Genomic DNA, 25,122 nt, shown 5'->3' with positions numbered 1-25,122 from the left:
TTTCTTGCCTGTTTTAATGAGATAAAGCCAGGCTTCTTTGATAAGGAGTCCTTTTTACTGTTGTTAGTAGCATAGTAGCCTTTTGATCTGTTCTAAGGGTATTTGTTCACTGTTTCATGATGAAAAGGATATAACCATCAACACAATTTACATTTTACACCCTAAACAATTAACTCCATTTTGGAAAAACAGAAATATGTATTGCTGTTTTCAAAATATGAAATGTAAGATTTGACCTTAATAGGTCATCATTGTCCTACTCACACGCTGTAATCCTTTTAGAAAATGTTGCTATTCTGTATGTTTCTGTCAAGGCTCGGCTGTGTGGCAGGCAGGAGGAGGACCCAAACGCAAAACTCACAGACACGGGGGTGAACTCAAAATCACAGCTTTAATGCTGGAATGGCCGAACATAGGAAATACAAAACTAAACTGGGAAAAGTAAACTAACATACGCGAAGAGACACAGGGAGATCCACACAACATGAGGGACGACGTCACACTGAACAGAGGGAGACGCAGACAGAAATACACAGAGGGTTAACGAGGGAAGTGGGAACACACGGGGAACACAGGTGACACTGATAATCATAACGAGACAGGGCGGGGTGAACTGAACACTGACGGGAGAGGTGAAACAGGAAGTACAGGAGGAGAGAGAGCACGAGTAGAACACCAACGTAACAGGCAGGGGAGACATGGAATAAACACGAAAGGGGACGAGGGCTCATAAATACATAGAGGGCACACAGGGGGAAGAGAGAGCACGGGGAGAACTTAGACATAATGGGCAGGGGAAGCATGGAATAAAACATAAGGAGAGACGAGGGCTCACAGATACACAGAGGGGCACACAGGGAGACATGAAGGGCAAGGGATCAAAACTAGAAGCCATAGAATAAATCACACACAAGTACAATAATACGAAAATCACAAAGAACTAAAAACGCTGGGTCAGGAGACCCAGGACCGTGACAGTTTCTTTCCTTCGTAAGAGTAAAGAGTCTCGATACTAAACATAAGAAAACCACTTTGGCCTCTGCAGCCACAGTACTTGATGTTGACTGAGTGTTATTCCCAGCGACTTAACCCCGCTCAAGAGGTTCATGGTGTCTTCCTTCTATCTTTATTTATTTTGGACAGTGAAGTTGTTTTCCCGAAAAAGGACTGGTGCCCTTGCTGTTGCCTAGCAACTGCGTGAGTCCACGGACTTAGCATCTTGCAGGATCTTTCTAAATACCTTGAAAGTCTCCTCTTTAGGCGTGAGAAGAAAGTTTGAGTATTCATTATTGTGCATGACTAATGAAGTACCATTTACAATAATGAAAAAAAATTAGGCCAGTTGATAGTCGCATTATTCAAAGCTCACCACAGGTTTAAACGTGTGATTTCCCTTCTCAATAAAAATTGCTGTGAATTAATTTGATTAAGGCTGCCAGAGTACATGTGGATGTGTGAAGTTTTTTAAAGTGCAAGTCATTTAAAATGCTCCTTGCTGTATTAATAGAAAATAGACATCTTGTTTTCTAAGACCCATTACTATTATACAGACATATTGTACAGCACTGTCTTGGTAGCAGCAGCATTGCATTGGCATTTTTTCCACTCAGATAGTGAATTCATCAGACTTTTTACTGTTAGCTGTTAAATATTCATGGAGCTGTTGTGTTGTTAAAATAAGCCTCATTAGCACTTCCAGCCTCTTTTCAAGTTCCGCCTTTCTCTTGTCACTCTCAAAAGAGCAACACAAACATGTTATTCATCTCTCACAATCTCTGCACCCAAACTGGGTTAAAACATAACACCAAGCCTTTGTGTTGAAATCAGACTTGCTGTAATACTGTCTCATCATATTTTCATTCTGTTATTTTATAAGAATATTGACTGAATACAGGGTGGATTCTTAAATTAATGTCACCATATGGTCTTAAGAGGATATGTGTGTAGTCCTACTATAATATAGCCATTTAACCTGAGTACACTGAGAATAGGATTTAACCCACTACAGTACTGGGATGCTATAGCAGGTTGTAGCCCCCTGTATCCTACCAATGCTAAGCATAGTAATGCAAAAAAAAATATTGGACAGACATTAAGATTCCTTGGACTGCACTGTTTTAATCCACCGTTTGTTTTTGCACTCATCAAAATGACTGAAAAGAAATTCTGACATAAGCCCAAAAAATATATTTGCTTCAAATTCAAACAGTTTAGTTAAATATTATTTTAATAATTGATTTCAGTACTTTGGGTCTGTACTCCACCATCAGTCCTAGCTATAGTAGTTTTATTTCTTTTTTATCACCCCAAAAATCACTATATGATGAATAACCCGTTTTAGGAAAAATCATACATAAGAGATGATGGAGTTTTATTCTAGCAGAGTTACATCACTTTTAAAATGCCAAGAGGTCAAAATTACCCCCTTGGTAGTTTTAGTTTTCAGCCACTGTAGATGTCCAGATGGATTCCTCTAATGCAACCTTCTCGTTTATGTTTTTAGTTGACATTAGTTATAAAAGTTTAATATTACGTGTAGTTTTGGAATTGTGTAGTTTTGCACCTGTGGCTTTGATATCATTGTTTAGCAGTGTGTGAATCTGAAGCCTGTTATTGAGTGTACAATTAGAGAGAGACGGCAATAAGTATGTGGGTAATGACTATCCATTACTTTTTAAATGTTTTACTAATCCATCTGTTGGATACTGTGCAAACTCTACAGCTCCACATTTGTTTCATTAAGGACAGATTTGGTATATTACACAGTTACACATGCACTTGTCTCTTTAATAGTTGTTTCTGCTGGAGAGGGGCTCACCTCACTTAGAGGCTTGGTGCACCCATAGGCAACCTATTAACATCCACTTTATCCGCCCTTCCATATTTCATGAACTAGTTCATCAAACTTTAATGCAGTTCTGCTTCTCTCTCTTTTTTTTTAATGGAAAGCCTTGTCTGAATTGAAAGCCTCACCTATAAGTCGTTTGCTGGAATCTTTACCACAGCTCAAAGGAAATTATATATATACTCTTTTGAAGCAAGGTTACTTTTCACCTGTTCCTGTGCACGCTGTCAATGGGCTATCTAAAAAATTGGGAATGGATGGATTATGGCTTGTGAAAGAACATGTTTAGAGATGTGAAATGATTTCACAAAGCCAAAAACCAGCTGAAAGAAACTGATGGGCCAAGCACCAGTGGTTTCTCACTCTCCATGGACATGGCATTCAAGCTGCTATGCCACACCAGAGTATGTCTGGGATAATGTGCTACTCTCAGATTGTTGGAGTCTTAATGAGCCTGTGGGACACATGATTAGCCTGTGCCCAGACCTGATATCCAGTAATCAGAGCCAAGCACCAGTAGATGAATAGAAAGAACTGGAGAAGATTGGAAAGGACAAAAGTAGGCCCAGTATAGATGTGTGTGCCCATAATATGTAGGAAACACTGTCGGTGTTTGAGCATTTTTTGTACTGAAGCAAAAATCCATTTGCCACTGAATTATTGTGTGTGTGTGTGTTTGGTGGGGGTGGTGGTGGTGGTGTGTGTGTGTGTGTGTGTGTGTGTGTGTGTGTGTGTGTGTGTGTGTGTGCGCGCGTGTGGTGGTGGTGGTGGGCTCCAAGACCGTTTCATTGTGAATGAAAATGATTTTAAAAGGGTGCACTGAATACGGCAATCACTATGAACAAACTGCATTTACAGCTTTACTGTATGCTACTGATGATTTCAGTTCGACTCCAGGTCAGTGTGCTGTATTTTGAAATGATTTTCCTGGTAGCAGAGCAAGGGCGGACATGTAGTCTGGAAGTCTAAGAGGTGTTGGGCTTAGTTTATGGTCCCTGCATTCTGGTTACCTTTGATTTTAAGCTTATACAAAAAGAAGAAAAAAAACATTGTCTTTGGTGTTCAGACTCAAACAAATGCTGTGTTACCAATTTTTTTATAAGCTTCATTTTGTCCATCCATCCATTCGCTTATCTTTTTCAGGGCCACTGGACCCTATCCCAGCTGTCATAGGGCGAGAGGCAGGGTATACTCTGGACAGGTCACCAGTCTAACACACAGAGAACCATTCACACCTTTGGGCAATTTGGATTAATCAATTAACTTATCCCCACAAACTGCATATCTTTGGATGGTGGGAGAAAGCCGGAATACTCAGAGGGAACCCACGCAAACACGGGGAGAACATGCAAACTCCACACAGAAAGGCCCTGGCCTGATGGTGGAATTGAACTCAGGACCTTCTTGCTGTGCGGCAACAGTGCTAACCACCGTGCCACCGTACTGCCGTTCTGCTGCGTTTTGTTAATTGATATAATGTTTCAGTGCTTGCATTGTAGAACATAATCACTAAAAACCAAACCTTTTACTGGTTGCACTCATACAAACAAGAACTAGAATGCCTTTATTAGTAGTAATTATTAATTTAGTTTTTAAATGTTGTTTTGGTGCTAAGTAATATAACAGATTATTTGATAACTGATTATTTGATTTGTTTTCGGCGATAAAGTAATTGTCTGCACATACTCTATCAACTGTCACTTTAAAATAATATCTTTGGATTTGGACAAACCTGTATAAAAGACAATGCAGGTTGTTTGTTAGTCCATTTGTCTCGTATATACTGCTTCCCCTGTCGATTATGGCCAGTTAGAGTCAGTTAGGCAAGTAAAGGCATGCTATAAGCGGATTAGCTGTAAACCAACTGGGACTGAAAAATATACGCCCACAATGAATAATTGAGAGTTTAATGAGATGAGGCAGAGCTAAAGAAGTGACCTAGTTGGTGGTTAAGTGAGTAGAGAAATGAAAAACTCAGTATGGCTACCTCTTTGTTATGCATAAATTAGAGAGCCATACCTCAGTCATATGTCTCAGTCAGTGTTTAGTTTACTGCTTAGTCTTTTTTCAAAGAGGGAGTTTACTAACATCTGATCAATATTGTAGACATAATTACAATAATTACAATTATTAAATCAAATATTTTCCTGTTTGGAATATCTTTAAAAGGGCACTCAGGGCACTCAGGATACCTGAGGACTCTTTTTCTGGCACATTATCAAGAGAAAACACAGGTAAGGCAAAATTGTCCTCAACTTATGCTATACGTTGTCTCCCCTACCCATTAGGTTACACATCAAGAAAGAAAGGGGACCGGAGGACCGGGGGGAACCAGCACCCCAGTCTGCCAATCCAGAGGTACCGCCCCTCATCTCCACTCAACATTGTAGAGGCATTGTAGAGGTGTGTCAACCAAGACAGCTCTACAACATCCAGAGCCTTCAGGAACTCAGGTGGACCTCATCCACCCCAGAGGCTCTGCAACCAAGGAGCTGTTTAACTGCCTTAGTGACCTTGCTCCTGGAGATAGGTGAGTCATCCCCTTCATCCCCAGACTCTGCTTCCTCCATGGAAGACGTGCCAGTGGGATTAAGGAGGTCCTCGAAGTATTCCTTCAGCCCGACAATTTTCTCAGTCAAAGTCAGCAGGTAGAGCACTTCTTTCTCCTCCTGAGTTGCCTGATGGTTTGCCAGAATCTCTTCAATGCTATCCAAAAGTCTTTTTCCATGGCCTCTCTGAACTCCTCCCACACTCAAGTTATTGCTTCAGCCACTGCCCGAGCCGCTTTCTGTATGGCCCATCGGTAGCTATGATATGATAAGCCTGATAGTTAGTCCCACAGGCTATCCAAGCCCGATAGGACTCCTTCAGCCTGGTCGCTCCCTTCACCTCTGGTGTCCACCATTTGGTTTGGAGGTTACCAGCACGACAGGCATCAACCACCTTGTGCAGCTCAGTACAGTGGCTTCGGCAATGGAGGTGCTGAACATGGTCCATTTGGTCTCAATGTCCCCACTCTCTCTTGGAATGCTGTTGAAGGTCCTCCAGAGCTCTGCTGGATATACAGTGGTCCCTCGTTTATCACTGTAGTTACGTTCTAAAACTAAGCCGCGATAGGTGAAATCCGTGAAGTAGCCAACTTTATTTTTAACAATTATTATAGATGTTTTAAAGCTGTAAACCAGACAGGCGTGAAAATTTTCACACTTTTCTGTCTTGTTTAAACACTCTCAAAATTCAAACTTTCGTAGAAAAATAAGTCCAGTATTATAGAATGAAGCCAAAGACACCCACAGGTTCCTTTGACGGTGGAAAACGTTTCATCGACATTGTTGTGTTTTTTGGGGAGAAAACTTGCAAACATACAGTACAGCACTTCAGAGTCACACTGCTAGCGATAGAAGATGTATGTAATTTTAACAAGCTGAATGCATTCTGTACTGTACAGGACCACAGCATGAGATTGACTGACAATGGTCTACAGCCAATCAGGACACAGAACACAATGCGCTGTAAAAAAAAAAAAAAAATCATGCAAAATTGCACAAAAGAAAAAAATCCGCAAAACAGCGAGGCTGCAAAAGGTGAACCGCGTTATAGTGACTATGTCCATCTAACTGGCTATGGCGCTTCATGTATGTTATGTGCTGGATTCTCTCACGGGCAACTTTACACAGGCTGCAGCTGAGGTCTTGCCTGGTGTGGTAAATCCCATCCTCTATCGATCTTGTCCTGAGAGCTTGTTCCTGTGCTGCCATGGTTAGTGCATCTGTGCTGTCTTTCAGTCCAGCTTCGTCCAGCCACTGGTAGGATTTCTGCATATCTGACACTTTTTCTATGTGCCTGTCATACATACCGTGCAGGGGCCTGTTCTTTCATGATGGTTCTTCTCCTTCCTCCTCTTCTTTCTCATGTTTCTGCTGCCTGAGGTATTCTCTAATTGCATGGTTGGTTGTGGCCATCTTTCTGATGTACCAATGAATCTTTGTTGTCTCATCCTGGACAATGGTTCTGACACTCACCAGTCCACATCCTCCATATTTTCAGTTAGGGTACAGTCTCAGAGTGCTGGACTTGACTTGAAACCCTCCATGCATGGTCAGGAGCTTCCTTGTCTTGATGTCAGTAGCTTCTACCTCCGCTTTGGCCACCTTATTATTATTATTCCAGGGGGTTATCTGATTACCAACAGAGTGTAGGTGTTAACTGCCCAAATCTTGTTCTTTCCATTCACCTGACTCCTCAGGACACGCCTTTCCCTCTGCAGGTAATTGGCAGTTGCGGCTTTCCTAGAGGCCTCTTCATGATTCCCATTTGCCTGTGGGATTCCCAGGTACTTGTAGCTGTCCTCAACTACATTCTACAGCTAGTCTTGTCAATGATCTCACTGAGGGGGTTCGGGCCTATGTAGAACAGCAGTTGGGATGGAGTATCACCTATATAGCTCTCGCACTTCATGATGATTTGTCCAGTTGGCTTAAATTGTTCACTAGTGTTGTTCCCCACATCCCCATTAATTTACTGATGAAGGCTCTTCGTGTCCTGTTGATCTTTTACACTGCGAGGCATTCCAGGATCCATGTGTGGAGCACTGAGTCATAGGCTTTCTTGTAGTTAATCCAGTTGATGAACAGGTTGGTCAGTCTGGTCTTGCAGTCTCAGTCTACTGCTCTGTCTACTAGTCTGTTGTAGATAGAGCTCATGTATTGAGCCATGTGCCTGTCCGTCTTACCCACTATGATGTCTGACAGGAGCTTCTATGTGGTACTGAGGCAGGTTATTGGACGGTAGTTGGATGGGTCAATCCTGATGTCCTGCCTTCAGTTAGCCATTCCGGGTGTGCCTCATCTATTATCAGCTGGTTCATGTGTGCTGCCAGGTGCTCATGGAGTGCAGAGAGCTTCTCCGCCAGTAGGCATGAATCATGTCAGGGCCTGATGCTGTCCAATTCTTCATCCTGGAGACCCTTTCTTAGATGTCTGCCACTGTGATGGTTGCCCGTAATGCTGCATTCACGTCTTCTAGTAGACCTTCAGAGGATACTTCACATAGTCTCAGTAATGAGCTATGGAGGGTTCAGGTTTCCAGTTTTCCCATGATCTTATCTTTCCGGTCACCTGCTCTCGCACTCAACAATCCTTCTGTTGTACTTGAATCTTGGTACGTTTTTTTACACTTTCTCACCAGCATTGATAAAAGTTGCCTCCCATGCACCTTTTAACACCCCACTCTTTAGTAAACTGTCATTGTCACCCAGCCTGTTGGTATGTTTTTATTTTCCCAATATCCCTCTATAGGCTTTAACCATTTATATCATTTATAGGCAATATGCACAAGCACACAGACATTCACACAAAAGTGTCCAAAGGGAACTGAAGACAATAGCAGTTAAATGATCTGGATTCCTCCAGGACACAGTGGCATTCAATCACCGGAGACAGTCCAGCCCCAAGAAATGCACACAATAATAGCACATTATGGAGAGGAAAATGGAGAAATATACAGGGCTTCACAAACAACAGTTTGCTCTGATTCCATGATGCCCTCCGACTACCAGTATAACCCATTAATTATCATTGTGGACTCATAACATGGTTGATTAGTGCCTTAAATGGGCTCTGCAGCCATGGACCCACAGTTGTTTGTACAGTAAAATTATGAACACAATGAAAAGTGTGGCAATAGTGGTGATTGATGGTGTTCTTTTTCTTTGAGTCTGTTCATGAATCCATTAGTTTTCAAATGCGCTTAATGTAAAATTGAACTGGAGAATTCTTTGAAAAAAGGAAGAAAAAAAAGCTAATGCAACTTAGGAATAAAAAGGCCATAAAATATTGCAATGTACCATACTTAAAATAGTTTTTTCTCCATGCGGTGCATTGGGTCATTAAAATATAATATTAAATTTATACAGAACTCCAAACATGTAAATTTGATATTATCTACTTTGTTTCTTTTGAAACACTGTTACTTTGTCCATCTTCGTGTTTTATATTTCTAGATTTTCTAAATAAAGTTCTCTTAACAGACAAAGATGCTGTTTATTGATGAACAGGACTTCTGCTCCTGCTGGTCTTTCCATGCCACTGACCACCACCTTCTGAGCGCCTCCTTACGCCTCATTGCTTCCTTGTGGTCCATGGTGTGGTAACTGGCATGCCACTTCCTCTCATCCCCATATCTACCTGTGGGGTGATTGAAACAAGAGTGAGCTCTTGTCAGGGCCTCGGCCACCATGTAATTGAATTCTTCCTTGTTTCACAGAGTGCAACAAAGCATAGCACTGGATAGAGGGTAAATATACTCAGCACTTAGAGGCAAACCTAGATGACTGTTCAACAACAAACAGTACTACAAAAGGGTATTGCTTGGCATCATTTACAGACTTGGTGTTACCTTTAGAGTAAAACACTGACATAGGGCTGGTAGAGATAGTAGTATAGTAGTGATAAGTATAAATCAATAGTCAATATGAAAATAAAATAGCTTTTTCTGTCAAGCTTAAAATGTCATTTTTACTCCTAACTGAAGTTATACTTTATAGTTAATTTAGATTTTAAATATTTGTTTTCTGTTCTGTCAGAATTTGAACATGATAAGTGTGCTGTAGAACATTACAGAACAGTATTTTAAATAATAATATTAGGTATTAGTTATATATAATAAACAAAATCCTAATTCTGGCTGGTCTAAAATGTGAAGTCTTTCTTTGGTCAGTTTCAAATAAATAACCTAAATATGAATGCAAAATAAAATCACAAAAAGAATTATACTGTGGTAAATTGTTGGAAAACAAACCCCCCAAAAATTCATGAAATCTTTCTTTATATATCCTCATAAAAAATTCAAGAAGCTTTCAAATGTAAACAAAGCAGAATATTAACAAACCTGAAATAGTCACTCAGCTGTGCTCCGCTTATCCTCCCAGACAAAGAATAAATTAAATTAAAAAGAATAAATAAAAAGACAGCTATTCAGTGGACTGTGCACACCATGTGTAAGTTGTAAGGGCCATTAGAAGAGAAATGTTTGTAGAGTTGGTAACAACAATTAATTAATTTAATCAGCCCGCTTAAATCAGACATTTTTGCCTGTGCTTACTAGGATAATGTATTTTGCAATACAGTAGGCTGTTAGATTTGTGGTCTCACTATGTCTCTTTTTTAATACTCCTCTTAGTTTCTGAGCCATGTAAAATCATACTATGCAGCTTTGGGCAACAGAAAAAATAACCATTAGGTATTGAAAGTATTTATTATCAGTTACTGACTATAGAAACCCTAAAAATGTGATGATGTGATGACACTGAGTTGAATATATAAATGAGTAAGTCTACAATCATTTGTCTTCTAATTAAGCTGTATTTTAGATGTACAGTAGATCTACAGTATGTATATGTAAAGGTTTAGTTAACATTCTGCAACAGCTAAGGTCGTACTCACAAGCAAAGTGACCTTCAAAGTCCAGTTTGTTTGTCTACTATGATCTCTGTGTGTCATGCCCAGGCACAGCAAAGCAAACTGTCCCCGGTCGGGTAGGTAAGCCCCGGAGAGCTTCAGTTGCACTAGAGCACATAGATCATATAGTGTGATCGCTACTCCACAAATTCCTAGACAACAGCTTCCTCTGTGAAAACTGATGAGTTTGGTAAATAACAAATCTATAGTACCTATGAGAGGATGGAGCCGCAAAGTGCACAAAATCATGAACTTGATTTTGCTCAGCATGAGGCCTTTTCAAGTGTGTATACACGAAGAGAGAGACGGAAAGTGCAAGAGCGGCATGCATACTTGGCCTGGAAGAAGTAGAAGTAGCGCGATCTTAAAATTTTCCCATTTCAGTTGTTAATGGCTGTGTGAGGCTTACAGGCAAGTGGCAAGAATAGACAATGGTACAAACAAATTGAACAAAGTAACTGTGCCTAGTGCGAGCACAATTACAATGCGGTCTAGTCTTATCTTTGCCTAGTGGGAAAGTATGTATCCTTTGTATGTTTTTGTAAAAAATAAAAAAAGGTTAGATGGAAGCACAACTCCAATTTTCAGAAGGGAAAATGGTACTATATTGTCAGGCCTGCTTCAAGGCATTGCATATGTCATTCCACCCAGGCAGGAGGCTTGAAGCAGGCTTGACACAGTCATTGGCCTGTTTGCTGTTGGCTAATCTAAAGAGATGGATTCTCAGTGTGGGTCTCACTCTGGCTACTGTGCTTAATGGATCTGACTCCCCAGGACATCGTTTCAATCTAAAGGTCACCGTGGTCTTAACTCTAACTGAGCACCTCAAAATCCAGACTAATTTGCTTCTGAACCATATTTCCCACTATACTTGAGAGGGTTCTGTTACAACTTTTGAAGTATTTCTGAGAACATTACTATGATCACCAGTGTGTGAATGTGAGAGTGAATGAATAGTGGAATTGTAAAGTGCTTTGAGGGCCCTGAAAAGCGCTATATAAATGCAATCCAGTATTATTATTATTATTATTATTATTATTATTATTGTTATTATTATCTTCAATATATGAGCGGCAATACCTTAAAAGCATTTAGAAACAATATCTTTATTAGAATGATAAGTCAGGACATCTTATACTTTTGGTTCATTTCCAGTTGTTAAGTCCCCTTAACAACTCTGACCTGTCACTAAAGTACAGCTGATTTCAGTACTTGGTCCTTACATTACAAAAACAGAAATGAATAATTTAATTAACAAATCAGGTAGCACTGCCTGAAGGTTGTCAGTAAGACACAGTCCAGTCTGGTAAGTTCAGTGTTAATAAGAACAAATTATTAAAAAAATAAATGAAAGTTATATAACAGAAACAGTCGCTGTTCGAATTATTGACCACTGATTTGTCAAATCAGCATACTATGTGCAAATTGTTAAGTCAGACTGCTGCCAGACTTTGTCACTTGTATCAGAATTATGGCATGAGGTGTAAATTGCCTTTATCTAGTATAAAAAGGATGAATTATGCAGAGACAGTGGCTTAATGAGCAATAAACAGAAGAAGAAAGAGAAATGATTGTCTTCTCCACTTGCTTATTATTTTAATCCTACTTCACTGAGGAATTCAGAGAGCAGTTACTTTGTGGTCAAAACTTATGTGAATATGATTCATTACATTTTTTTCTTAGAATGCAGATGAACAAGAAACTTTATAGGGGAGTCTTTTCTTTTCAAAAAGGCCAAAAATAAACAATGCTAACTTGGTTGGTTGCTTTGAAACTCGACTGTACTGTACAGTTGGGTTTTCCTCCTGTCAGTATGTTGGTGCACCGCGCTTCTTTTAGAAGTCTCCCACTGCTTGGTAATAGAACTCAGCTGCTTTCTGCCATGTTTTGGTTTCATGCCACCTCTAAGGTGACATGTGGCTTATAAGGCCTCAAATAAAAGTCTAACAGAGTCCACTTGCCTACTCTAATTTATCTAAGGGATTTCTTGTGCTGCATATATTTTGTTCCTTGAGCAGTCAAGCATTAAATTGCTTTCCATTGGGAACAGCTCGTATGCCAGGGTCGCCAAAGCTGTGGCTGGTTTCCAATGAGATGGTTTGGCAGCAAAGCCAACACTGTAATTAGGGTCACCCGGCTCTGGAGCTGCTGCAGGGGTAAAGGGTCTTCATGGTTGCATAGTGCATTTGAAAGTCACTACTAAGCTGGAGGATGATAACACGTAACTTCCTAGATCATAAATCAACAGAACACTAATGTGGTATATTATCCAAACTTTTTTTCTATTAAGGAAAAAAACTATATATGCATTCAGAGAACTTTTCAGGAAATAATTATTTATTATCTCAGATAGTTATGTAGGCAAATTCTTTGAATTGCTACTATATAACAATAAAATGAAAGGAGGAAGACTAAGGTAGATTTGACAGATCGAGGTAAGGTGTGAATATTGAATGTGCCATATATAAGTAGTAGCCAGCTTTGTTTTTTTTTTTTTTTTGTTTTTTTTTGTTTTTTAAATGACATCAGAAACAGCAGTATGCGACATTACGTGATGGCAGAGCTTCAGTTCATCCTTTGTCATTTTATTTTTATTTATTTATTTTTTTTTAAATAAATAGGACAGGGGGAATGAATGAGAGAAAGAGGGGGAGAGAAAGAAAGAAAACCAAAGGGGAGAAGAGACGGTGAGAAGGGGGGGGAAGAGAGAGAAAAAAAAAAAGAACTCCTGGGTCACCTGTATGGAGAAAAAAAAAAAAAACAAACAAAAAAAACAAACAGAGGAGACAGCAAACAACAAAGAGCAACATAATAATAGAGAAAACAAAGCACCATCACAATAAACTAGCTAGTCATAGATATCAATATTTACTAAATAATAAACGATATTGTGCAGCACGCAAGATAGACAGCGCACAGTGTGCTTTGAGGCAGCAGCCAAGAAAGCTTTAGTCCGCGTCTGTGAATACCCATGTGTGCATACCTGTGTGGATCAGCATGCTTGCATTCCAAAGGTTTCTCCATGTAATGATCTGCTAGGGAGTGTGGGGGGGCCACAGCCCCGTCCTCCAGGGTGTGAAGCGGGTATGGAGGAGATCAAAACTCCAGACATCCAGAGGCCCCCAGAACACAAGAGACCATGGAAGACCAACAGAGGGGCAGCCGCGCCACTGTTCCAGTAAGAGCTGAGGAGAGTCCCAGATGAGGGCTCGCCCAGCAGCCGCGGAGCAGAAGTCAGGGGGAGTTGCAGTGACGCGCCCGTGAGCTCCGCCGGCCCCCAGCTGTGCCTGAGTGACCGAGCCCCAGGCCGAGAGGCCGGGGGCACCCCACCTCCAAAGGGGCCCGAGCGAGCCCCAGGCCCCAGGCCCCGACAAGCAGCCGCCAAGGAGTGAGCCGGTGTGTACCCGGACGCCCACCCCCAGACACAAAGAACCACCAACACACCGACACCTGAGGGAGTCCGCCACCGGCAGGGGAAGTGGTGGTGGGTGGAGATAGGCCTCCAAACCTTGGAGGGCCTGAGGTGTCCCCAGAGAGGTGGCGTCTGATACCCAACCTGACATATAGACACAGACATACAGGCACACACAGACACAAACATCCATTCCCACCCTCATACTCTCATATGCACTCACTCCACACTCAACCAACGTGGAGACAGACATAAAGAGACGCTGTACACACAATCACACTCCCCAAGCGTACTCTACAAACCGGGTCTAGGTACCCTTGCCCCTGGAGGGGGGAATTGCACCCAGACCCAGGTGGTGTTACCCTTTTCCCTGCGGTGGGGAGAGGCAGACCACCCCGACTCCGCAGCAGCAGGGAGGCCCCACACCCCAGACCGCAGTCGGACGGCCAACTCCTCCTACTAGCCCTCCCGCTCCAGCAGGCCGCAGAGAATGGGGGTGGGAGAAGACTCCAAACCTCCCTCCACCCGCTCATTGTAGTGTTGATGCATATATGTTCTAAGGTGCAATTAAAACCCAGGAGGGCATGGAGCTACCTGCCAAGGAGCAGCAGGTAAGCGCATAGTCCCTCCTGCTAGCCCTCAATGACTAAGTGTATTTAAAATTGAGAGGTGGGCAACGACGTCAGGGGTGAGGTATACACCCTGATGGTAATAGTAGCCAGCTTTGTTGCATTTTGCCAGAAGCGGACTTCAGCAGCCTCTATCATTTGAGCTGTCAATAAAGCTTCCTGCCTGTAGAGTGTACCTCCCCAAATGTAGCCTGTGGTGCTTTTTCATAAGAAGGCAACACAGCATGTGACCATCTGCAAAGCTCTTCAGTGTGTCCAGTGGGATAAAATAGAAGTCACTGTCATTCTTGGGCAATAGAAAGTGCAGGTGCTTCTGCAAAACGTGTAGAGAAGAAACATTTGAAGAGGAGCTGCTCATAAGAATTTTTAGTGTCTTGACTTTGTTGTAACTTGTGATTTCTATGTGAAATTGGATAAGCAGAAGAAAATGGATGACGTGGATGGATCTTAACCATAAGTGTTAAAGAGACTGTTTCTTGAAATATGTCTTTTTTAAAGGTACAGTGTGTAAAATCTCACAACTAGATGGCAGTAGATTGCAAATTGCAAGCAACTGAATTCTGTTTTCTTATTCCTCCCAATTTAATTGTATAATCCGAGCTACGGTGGGCAATGTAGGACAAACAACTATGCCATTAATCTGTCATGAGTGTAGGACGAGTGTCCACATCTATTTACTCTGGAAGAAGATGTAAAACTTCATGAAAGAATCCCAAAACACGTCTAAATGAGTCACTGAGGTGAATTATTGAATTTTCCTGTCAGTAAGCGCTGCTGTGTTAGTGAAACTTTCTTTGAAGTGGATACAATGAAATCAAACTGTTTACCATTACCATTGTCAGTGTTGTCAGAGACGGTAGGGTCTAAGTAAGTTCTGCACAACAGAACTGAAGAAACTGGAAAGGACTCTAAACTGTGAAAGCTTAACTAAATGGACTGAGAAACTGTTGAAACAGCTTTACTGCTGAATTGTAGTGTTGAATTAATGTGTTCTGTTTCAATAAAACAAGATACAACAAGATCAAAGATCTTAGCTTTCTCTTGTAGAATTAGTGGTTAAATATACATTGTTACACAATTTGACTTGATTTGAAAGCTTGGAAATGTAACTCAGTCACCAAAGAATTTTTGTAATTGGACAGTTAAATATCCGAGTTAGAATGCAAGTCACGTTGCATTATGATTTATTAAATATATTTTAGCTTAAACAAATCCTGAAAAGCAAAAATGAATTTTGCTAGTTGGCAAACAAATTTGTAGGGAGCGCTACAGCCAGCAACACCTGCACACCCCTCTAAAGCAGATAAAAGACCACCTTCCTCAGCTCTGCTGTGATTGTTCTAAGGAATTCAGCTTATTAAAAAATTAATATTTATCACCTTTCAGAAAACCCACAACACTGCACACCAAGCATATTTTAAAAACTAGCTTGCGTTCTCTACCCGCTCTTGTTGAATTATTAATCCATTCATTTTGAATGGTACCAGCCAGTGTTTAAAGTTGTGATTAATTGCGGTTACAATATTTTGACAAAAGCATTCTCACATATTATCTTACCATAAATACATATAGTGGTGTTCGACAGTAAACAGATGCTCATATAAACGACACCATCCCAAGTGGCTGGCTTAAATTAAGCAGCATCAGAGGAGCAGCAATTTATTATGCTTTTATGCTCAGATATCTACACACCCACACAACATATGTCTGTTAATACACAGTGACAGTAATGGTGGCTTTAGCTGTCCGGGCAAATCGATGAACATAAGAGATTACTTTGCATTATTGTCAATTTATAATGCTAGAAATTACATTACCAGGGTCATTTTGACCGTGCCCTGTGACAACAATGGCAAAGAGGTCATTTCCTGAGGAAGTGGCATTTTCATTGGATTTTCTAATTATCTAATTATAAAAAAGATTAGATTAGAAGTATTTAAGATAATGTTGCAGAAGGTTTATTAGTTTTGCAAATTTTATATATTATTAATTAAATACCATTATTTATTACATCATAAAGTTAAATATAAATTTGAATTCACTAATAAATAGGTACATCACAACACAATTGCTAAAACAGCTAAAATATGTAGTAGAAGAAAATATTATGGAAAAGTTGAAAAATGAATTTTAGATGATGTGTCATTTTGGTTGCACTAAAATAAAGAGGGTATAAAACAAAGATCACTCACTGTGAAATAGATTAAAGAGGTGACATGCCTATGCTTTATAAACACCCTCACAGTTGGCTGAAGCAAAATAAGAAACAAATAATAAGTTAATTATTGCAATGAAGGTTTTTCAAAAACTCATCTTTGCCACACCTCCATCTCTCTCATCATCTATCCCCACTGCTCCACCTCAGGTCTGCTCCTCTGACCGACTCGGCTGCTCTCCTTTGGTTTCTCTGTTTATTTGCTTGGATTAGTAGTCCAGACTCTGAACTCTCTGCTCAGTTTGGCTAAGGTTGCTCTGATGCTCTACACAGCCTGCAACTCTCCCTGGGATGTGTTCAGATAAAAATTATCTGTCAAGACTGTCTGGAGGAGCAGCACTCTCTAAAAAAAACTTCTTACATTTCTCACCATGTTCCACCGCCTGTCAAATATATTTAAAAAAAGAGCTGTCAAACTTGTGTTAGTCCTCCCCTCTACTAGGACTGGTCACATTAAGGTTCAGCACTTCAGAAGTGAGATACTTTATTAAGATATGTTATTTATTTCCTCCATATTTAATGAGGAGCCACCCTGGGAAGCAGATGGTATGTTAGCTGTAATAAACCAGAGTTGACTTAAGTGGTTTTGTGAGGAATTGAGCTGTTAAGCTTTGCTATTTCACACCCCACATTGTTGAAGGGTCAAAAGGTGTGCAGTGTGTGGGTGTGTATTCACTCAAAGAGTGTGTGTTCATTCACCAGGCACAAATAGATTACTTTTATAACTCTGGACAGGTTCTCATTGCCCCCAGTGAAGCATCATATATTGATGCAGAGAGAACAAAAATTACTGTAAGCTCTGACCCCGTTGTTCACAGAGCCAGCATTAAAGTTGCTGAGTAAGGGTTTCACAGTTCAGCTGTGTTTTATTGTTACGCTCAGCAGAAGTGATGCGAGTGTACACACATGCACAAACTCAGACGGAGATTCACCGAGAGCACACGATCACACGAGTGTCCTCTGAGATTTCTGTGAAGTTCTGGAAATGAAGGAAGTTACAGGTGTTTTGGTCATCAGAAAATAAAACATGATTCTTTATTCTCACAGTGAGAGAACTAACAGATGAATCTTGCTAATCTATGGCTTAGTCCAAAAGATATTTAAAAAAAATACATGAAACAGATGGTCTTTTATAGGTGCATCAGGATGAAAATATGATGGCTGCCAGTTCTTAAAAACTACATCTGGCAATGAGCATTTTCCCCTAAAGTTACCTATGTGATTGGTGATTTCTTTAAGTGCTTAGCCCACAGATGGTGGGTTGTAGCTTTCTGTGATGTCTGAGTATATTTCACGTCTTCAGTTCACTCTGAAGACTCTGAGAGAGGCTGGAAACTGGCGGCAGCTGTCTGAGCCTGAATATTCCCATCGTCTCTGGCTAATGTCGATAATTAAGGAGTAAATACATTTTAGGAAGTCCCTGGTGTGTAGTAGCTTCTACTTTCAACCTCGACCTGTCGCAGGGCACCTTGAAGGTAAATCCGAGCAGGTTTTGGGGACGTTGGAAAGTGAAGAGTGGGTTGAAATGATTCCTCGTCTCAACTAGGTACTTTCACAAAGTGAGACAAAGGATGTGTGTGGAAAAAAATATCCACTTAGTGCTGCATATTAAATAGAGGCCTGATGAGTAAAACATGAATGTTTAAGCTTATTTCTACTGATACAATCCAGCAATTACGGCCCCAGGGTTGCAGATAGAGCTGGGCGATAGAACGATAACGATATGTATTGCGAAATAACTTTTTCTCGATAGAAAAATTTAACTATTGCGATAGGCCTCACCGCTCTTGTCCTCTTAAATAAAAAAGAACAGCCAATCCAAATTAAGTAGCGCAGAGCCGAACCAATCACAGCCGCAGCGTCACGTCACGTGACTTGTTACGTACAGCACAAGTGCCAAGCCGCACATGTGTATTTGTTTGGGAAGCAGCCAGCCGCCGTGCCGCCCGGGTGTGCCGACTAGAGAAAAATCAACCGAGAGTGTGACCGAAGGTTACCGAAGAGAAAACAGTTGATGGTTCCAATGCCGGAGAGATTGTCGAACGGAAGAGCCATAGACATTCCGTAGTGTGAAAGTATTTCGGCTATTTCAAGTCTGACAAAAAACAGAGTAGCGCGCACTGTAAATTGTGCCGAAAGCAAGTCTGGAAATACAATAAAGCGGTGCATGCTCAATCTCTGACTGGAAGCGCTAATTCGTCATTCGGCTTTTGTCAGACTAAAGTAACTGTTAAAACTGTTTGAAAAGCTCAGCTATACAACAAGGAGAGATTGAGAATTTCCTTTTAGTTCTCAGTTTATTTGATATTGACAAAAGTTAGTCAATTTTGTCTGTTCTTCTGTAAAACAAACTAAGATTTATTTTTAGAATTAATATTTTGTTTCTAAGTGGAATTGACAATTTAGTCTGTTTCGTTTGTTCTATTTTGAAACTGAAACGCTTTAGCGGCTGCCTTTTGTGTAGTTCAACAGGGTAGATGTACTTAAGGAACAGGAGACTTTTTCAGATAAATAAAGGCAAATATTGCAAACTTATTATGGGAAATAAATATTTAAATCAAAACAAGCTGATTATTTCACATTTTACTTGTGAGCAACGGCACATTTAAATCTTACAAATATAGTTATTTGGCTTATCGTGATAGATATCGTTATCGCCTGAAATGAAAAAAACAACAACATATCATGATATGAAAAAATCTTATATCGCCCAGGTCTAGTTGCAGACTGCCGGGGCTGACCGTGTGTACTTATTTTCAGACAAATACCATTGTTAAAGGGACAGAGAAGAGATCTTAACAACTTAAAGGAACCTCCCACGAGATGGACTGGGAAAGAGAAGGAGGGCTGATGGGATGGAAAACAGGGGATCACCACAGTGTGCTATTGAGAAGAATGAATGAATAAATTGGAAGCGATGGCATTCCTGGCGATCTTCAAGGCAATGAGACATTATTGATTTCGAAGGAGAAAACGCATTCTTAATGTGTCCAGGGATCCAGGCCTTCTTTTTCATTCTGCTTGTTGTCCTTGCTCTTTTTCTACAGCTTTGTATTCCCAAAAAAAAATGTCTGAGGAGTGAAAGCAAGATGTAAAATCCTAATGTAGCTCATGACGTGTCAGTCTAGCTGCTGGAACACTGAGCACTCGTCTCAATTGACAGTGAAGGTACTGTATACTGCACCACAGCCATCTGTTCCCTTTTGATACAATGCAGTGAATCAGCACTTGAGTTTTTTGAACGGGTGCATCCTAAAAGCCTTTTATCTGCAAGGATGGAGGCAGGGAATGGCTGTGAAGACGGTAATTTGTGTTGATATTAAGAGGAAGGGAACAATAAATTGTGCTATTGCTACTGCACCCACTTTCTTAAAAAATATTGTGAGGCAAACAAGCTTTTTGTTTTGATTTTTAACTCTCAACAACATGATGGTCCATTGGTATATGGTTATCACCCACCCACTTTTTTCTGCTTACCCTTATCAGGGTTGCAGGGGGGCTGAAGCCAATCCCAACTGTCATAGGAGAAAGAAAGAGTACACCCTGGAGAGGTTTCCAGTCTATCGCATGGCTAACACAGGGAGACAGGCAACCATTCGCACTCACATTAACACCTGTGGCCAATTCACCTCTTTGGACTGTGGGAGGAAGCCAGAGTACCCGGAGAGAACCAACACAAACACGGGGAACACATGCAAACTTCACACAGAAAGGCCCTGGCCAGATGTTGGAGTCAAACTAAGGACCTTCTTGCTGTGAGGCAACAGTGCTAACCATGCCACTGTGCTGCCCCCCACCGGTATATGCTTACCTCCAGCAAAATAGTATTTTTAGTATTTTTTTCAACAAAATGCTTCTTGTGAATAAATGAATGAATGAATGAATATATGATTCTGACATTATCTGCCACAGTGTGTACATTTTACCATTTTATGACGCCCTGCCTTGGGTCTGAGTGTTAGCTGTACTTTTCCTTCTGGGCGCCGCTCCAGGGTAAAAGATTCTAATGTGAGGTGGTAAGCCATAGATTAAAGATCATATCAAACCCAGCAAATAGACAAAGTGTCTCAAGTATGATGGCACAGTCAGGAAACGCAGACAAAGTTTGAGGTGATATGGAGTACAGCCTTGTATTTATCATATAGCGCAACAATAGCCAGTGTATAGCAATCAAGGAGATGGTGTGCTGTGCGGGATGGACTCAGAAAATGTTTACCTTCAAGGACACAGAGTTATGTAGGCGTGTAAAGCCTCTGTTTGAGGCTGTAATATTGTCCCGTTTTTCTGCCTCACACTTTTTATATGTAAAGATACAAAAGAAGAATGGGGTCTTTGTTGCGGGACCTTTAAGCCGACTGCGGAGATATGGACATTTGTGTAAGTGGAAGAGCTGGCATCTCAGACTGCCATTGCTGTTGTGTAAGGTGTTATGCCCCCTATATTCCACATCATATGAAAAATCGCCCACTGGAGAGGAATTACACTGGCTTGGTGTGGGTTAGTCTGGACAAGCTAAGGCCTCATGAAGAGCTCATCTGAATGCCGTTATGCCAAAACCTCTGTATAAAAAGGGATTAAGTAAGTTTATGGTGTATCAAAACATCATTTAGTACACAGTGGTGAGTGGAGTCTGTATAAGGGGCTTTGAAGTAATATTAGAACAGTATGTACCTAAAAGGCAGGGAAATGTTTAGTACTTCAAGCTATATTAGATTTGGAGACAATGCTCTAAAGAAAATCCAGAATCGTTAGCTACATGGTACGGTATTGCTGTTGGACAGTCTGATGTGTTTAATGTTTTGTTTTCTAAAGGAAGCTGATTTTATGATGTTGACTGAGGTCTTTATGTCAGTCAAGGTGGCCCACTTGGAACTGGCACATAGGGGAAACTTGACATTGGTAGTGGCACTTGGACTCAAACAAAGAGCACTTGATGAGTACTTAGCCTAGAGGGGCACTTGGGCCACTTTGATTCCCATCTGATGTGACATAAATAGATAAAAAGAAATCTTGGTCAGTTCAGTCCAACAGTGCATTAAGTAGCTGTACTATAACAATTTTGATGTCATCATGGAAGAAATTCCTTTTCATGTATTTTGGAAGGTGGGTAAATTCATTTCCCTTGAATAGCTGTATATCCAAGAATCGCTTAGCAAAGAGAAGATTAAGTGCACACATTAATCCAGCAGTCAGAGCAATCTTGTAATCCACTCAGTATGCTAATTGCCTGTTCTTTCTCCAGCAAAGGGGTTTACAGGCCATTAAATGGCACTGAGCAGTTGACAAAGGATAGCCAGCATGCTCCCTCACCCACTTTCCCTCTTTCTCTATTTCTCACTTGGACAGGCTGTTGCACACCCACACAACGCTCCTCTAAAGAAATATGCAGAATCTAAAAAGTCTGCCACTGTGTGATTCCAAAGCACTTATTTATTTTACACCGTTAACGTAGAAATACCAAGCCAGGTTTCTGTTGATTCTGACAATGACAAAAGTGGATGTCTTGGTTGCTGCAGAAACTTTTTATCTTCCTGACTTTGAGGAGTTGTCGTTGGGCAATCTTCACCAGCATGCCAACGTTTTTGTTTGTTTTTTGTTTGTAATATTTGTCCATATCTGACAGTTGGACAAGTAAATAATGAAAGATAGTTGCTATTGTCTCCATCACAGCGCACATGCCTCTCTTTCTCTCCCCACAAGGGGATCATGCCAAGGTAAAGTGCAATTCGTAGCGCACTACTGCCTGTGTAGTCCCTCAAGTGGCCTTGGCAGCCTTAACATGATGGATGTTGTTCCAGATTGGGTTTCTCGCTACACTGATAAAACAGCCTTGTCAAAACACATTCACTACCAATGTAAGCATATAAAGATAGCTGCAGATAATTAGAAGATTTGTGCTTTGCGTCATTTCTAGTGCCAACTGCCAAGGAACAGGGCTGTGACGGATGACTCAAAAAAGAGAATTCGGCTTGAAGCCTGACTGCAAATGTTGCTAGTAATGACCAGAGTGTGTTTTTCAGATGCAGCTAATGAGCACGGCCATTAGACATAAATGACATTTTAAAAACCTGGGGAGTAAGGAAATGAAGAAATACTTGACTGCCTGTAGGCAACAAATATGGCAAGAGCATCTGGAGGATGCAGTGCTCTGTTCACATAGATGACCTCCATCCAGAATGTTGATGCTGTCAGTCATTGTACTGCTAGTAACTGTGAAGATGAGCGCTTGTTACAGTGAAATTCTTTAAGCCGTGTTCCTGTCAGTATGTGCATGGCCTCTCAGAGATATGTGAAAGTGACACTTATCCTTACATGACTGCAGAAAACATGGACTGCCCAACGGCAGCCCCAAAGTGAAGCCAAAATGTCGCCCCCTGGTGTTTGGGTGCAGTATAGGTCGTAAACCCGCTATCTCCATGCTAGTGGATGAGACTTGGATCAACTTAAAAGAAAAGAAGGTTTCCCAAAGATGCTTTCTGCCATTGTTAATTGTGCTCATCATGCTGATTTGGGTTAACTGGGTCACTTTTTCTGATTTGATTTTAATTGTTAACATTATGCTGTGAAATGTCATGATGACAGCTTTGATTAGCAGTTGCAGTTACGGAGAAACTTGCATATCCCTGTTCAGGAATTGCAGATAGAGTAGGGCCACTGAAAGGAGGTCCAGTGTTTACTTTCCATAACCACCACTGTGGGCTTCAAACTGACAGACTGAGGTATTCCGCACTAAACCGGACAAATCAATATAAGGGATTTAAGGGATCGTCACAGTTTTTCATTAGGTAAATGTGTGATATCTAGCCTAATCAGTAATTAACATTATTGGCTAGTTAGCTAAGATGACCAGTCAGCTATTGGGAGGAAGCTGATGTTTGGAAGCTAATCTGTCTACATTAATGAATTTACCTTGACTAAAGAATGGTAAATGGCCTGTATTTATATAGCGCTTTACTAGTCCCTAAGGACCCCAAAGCGCTTTACATATCCAGTCATCCACCCATTCACACACTGGTGACAGCAAGCTACATTGTAGCCACAGCCACCCTGGGGCGCACTGACAGAGGCGAGGCTGCCGGACACTGGCGCCACCGGGCCCTCTGACCACCACCAGTAGGCAACGGGTGAAGTGTCTTGCCCAAGGACACAACGACCGAGACTGTCCAAGCCGGGGCTCGAACCGGCAACCTTCCGATTACAAGGCGAACACCCAACTCTTGAGCCACGATCGCCCCAAAGAAATCTCTGATGTGCTTAAATGTTAATTAAAAGTCAGTGATGTAGTTTAGATATTAACGTTGTATATCTGACTACAATATACTGAAGGATGTTCAGACCTGTAGCAGGCAGCCAAAGATGAGGCACTGCATTGATTTATATGTGAAGCAGAGAAAAATCTGCAGGCCTACACAGTCACTGGCTTACGCTACTGTTACTGTATTTTTATTAGTAGTATTACACTGCAAGAGCAACAGGCTGGACTTTTTTTCAGCTGCTGTCCAGAAGAATATTATTACATATCTAAAAACAGCTGTGTGAGCATGTCAGTAGAACTGCAGACTGAAAAAAAGGAAGCGCAGAGCTACAGAACCTGAAGTCTGTGAGATGTTCTACAGTTTGTGATGGTTTTCTCTTTCTGATTGTAGGAGCTCCTCTCAGATTCAGACCTGAGTACCACCCAGTGACAAGAGACAAAAGTACTAAATACATTTATTTGTTGTAATATTGGTGTAAATTTGCAGTAACTCCATAGTTAATTGATTTAAAAAAATAGTACATATACTAAGCTAACATATTATGTACTGTGGGTGAAACTGGCAATACATAAAATGATATGTAGATTTTTTTTTTTTTTGACAGCATAAACAAATAAATAAATAAAACAAGAGGTAAAAAGTATAGGGTAAAAAAATTCTTCATGTGTATGTGCCAAAAAGCTTTAATATGAAATTATTTCACACTGTGTTTTGCTAATAGTGTGTTATTTACCATAAAGTAATTAAGAAGCATTCATGCCAAAGTAACCAGGGAGTATAATAGATATTTTAAATCTACTATTTTCTGCAGGAGGGAACAACATAATTTGGCAAAACTCCAGAGCCTCTGTGATGATGTAACAATGTTCAGTACTTCTAGCATTACACAAATGAAAGGTTGCTACCACACTGTTCATAATGCGATTTGTCCTTCTTCTCAACTGAGCCTACGCTGGGGCTCTAAAAAAGAAGATTTTACTTTGAGTCCTGCTTGGTACCTGCAATGAGTTTCAGTTCTCCTGATTTTTCTGACACGATATCTGCCTCACTGGGTCAACAGATCATTTAGTACAGGAAGTCTATGATGGAAAAAAAAGGGAGGGCATTTCTGCAAACCTCTCAATCCAGGAATCCATGCTCGGTTTGGTGCCGATGGTCTACCTCACTCATTTTTCCCCCCAGGGTGTAGCTGTTAATAATAATCTGGACTCTGGGTCCTGTTGTTAACCCTTGTATGGTGTTCGGGTCTGTGAGACCTGTTTTCAGTTTTTTTCAAAAGAAAAATTAAACAATTAATTATTTTTTCAA

The 25,122-nt window shown here is 40.8% G+C and overlaps 1 protein-coding gene across 1 annotated transcript in view; it reads left to right on the top strand.

The window, feature by feature from the left end:
• Positions 1 to 5,174: 5,174 nt before the first annotated feature.
• The window catches only part of mgat4c (mgat4 family member C), a 106,372-nt gene continuing 86,424 nt past the window's right edge, over positions 5,175 to 25,122 (top strand). The window contains exon 1 of the mRNA XM_085411134.1: positions 5,175 to 5,375. The gene's annotated coding sequence lies outside the window, so the exon portion shown is untranslated. The remainder of the gene's footprint in view (positions 5,376 to 25,122) is intronic.

Source organism: Rhamphochromis longiceps, linkage group LG7 (genome assembly GCF_057381845.1).
Source record: "Rhamphochromis longiceps isolate RC_006_pf linkage group LG7, R_longiceps_female_GT1.1, whole genome shotgun sequence".
Taxonomy (NCBI): Eukaryota; Metazoa; Chordata; class Actinopteri; order Cichliformes; family Cichlidae; genus Rhamphochromis; species Rhamphochromis longiceps.
This window is presented reverse-complemented; position numbering and strand designations above follow the sequence as displayed.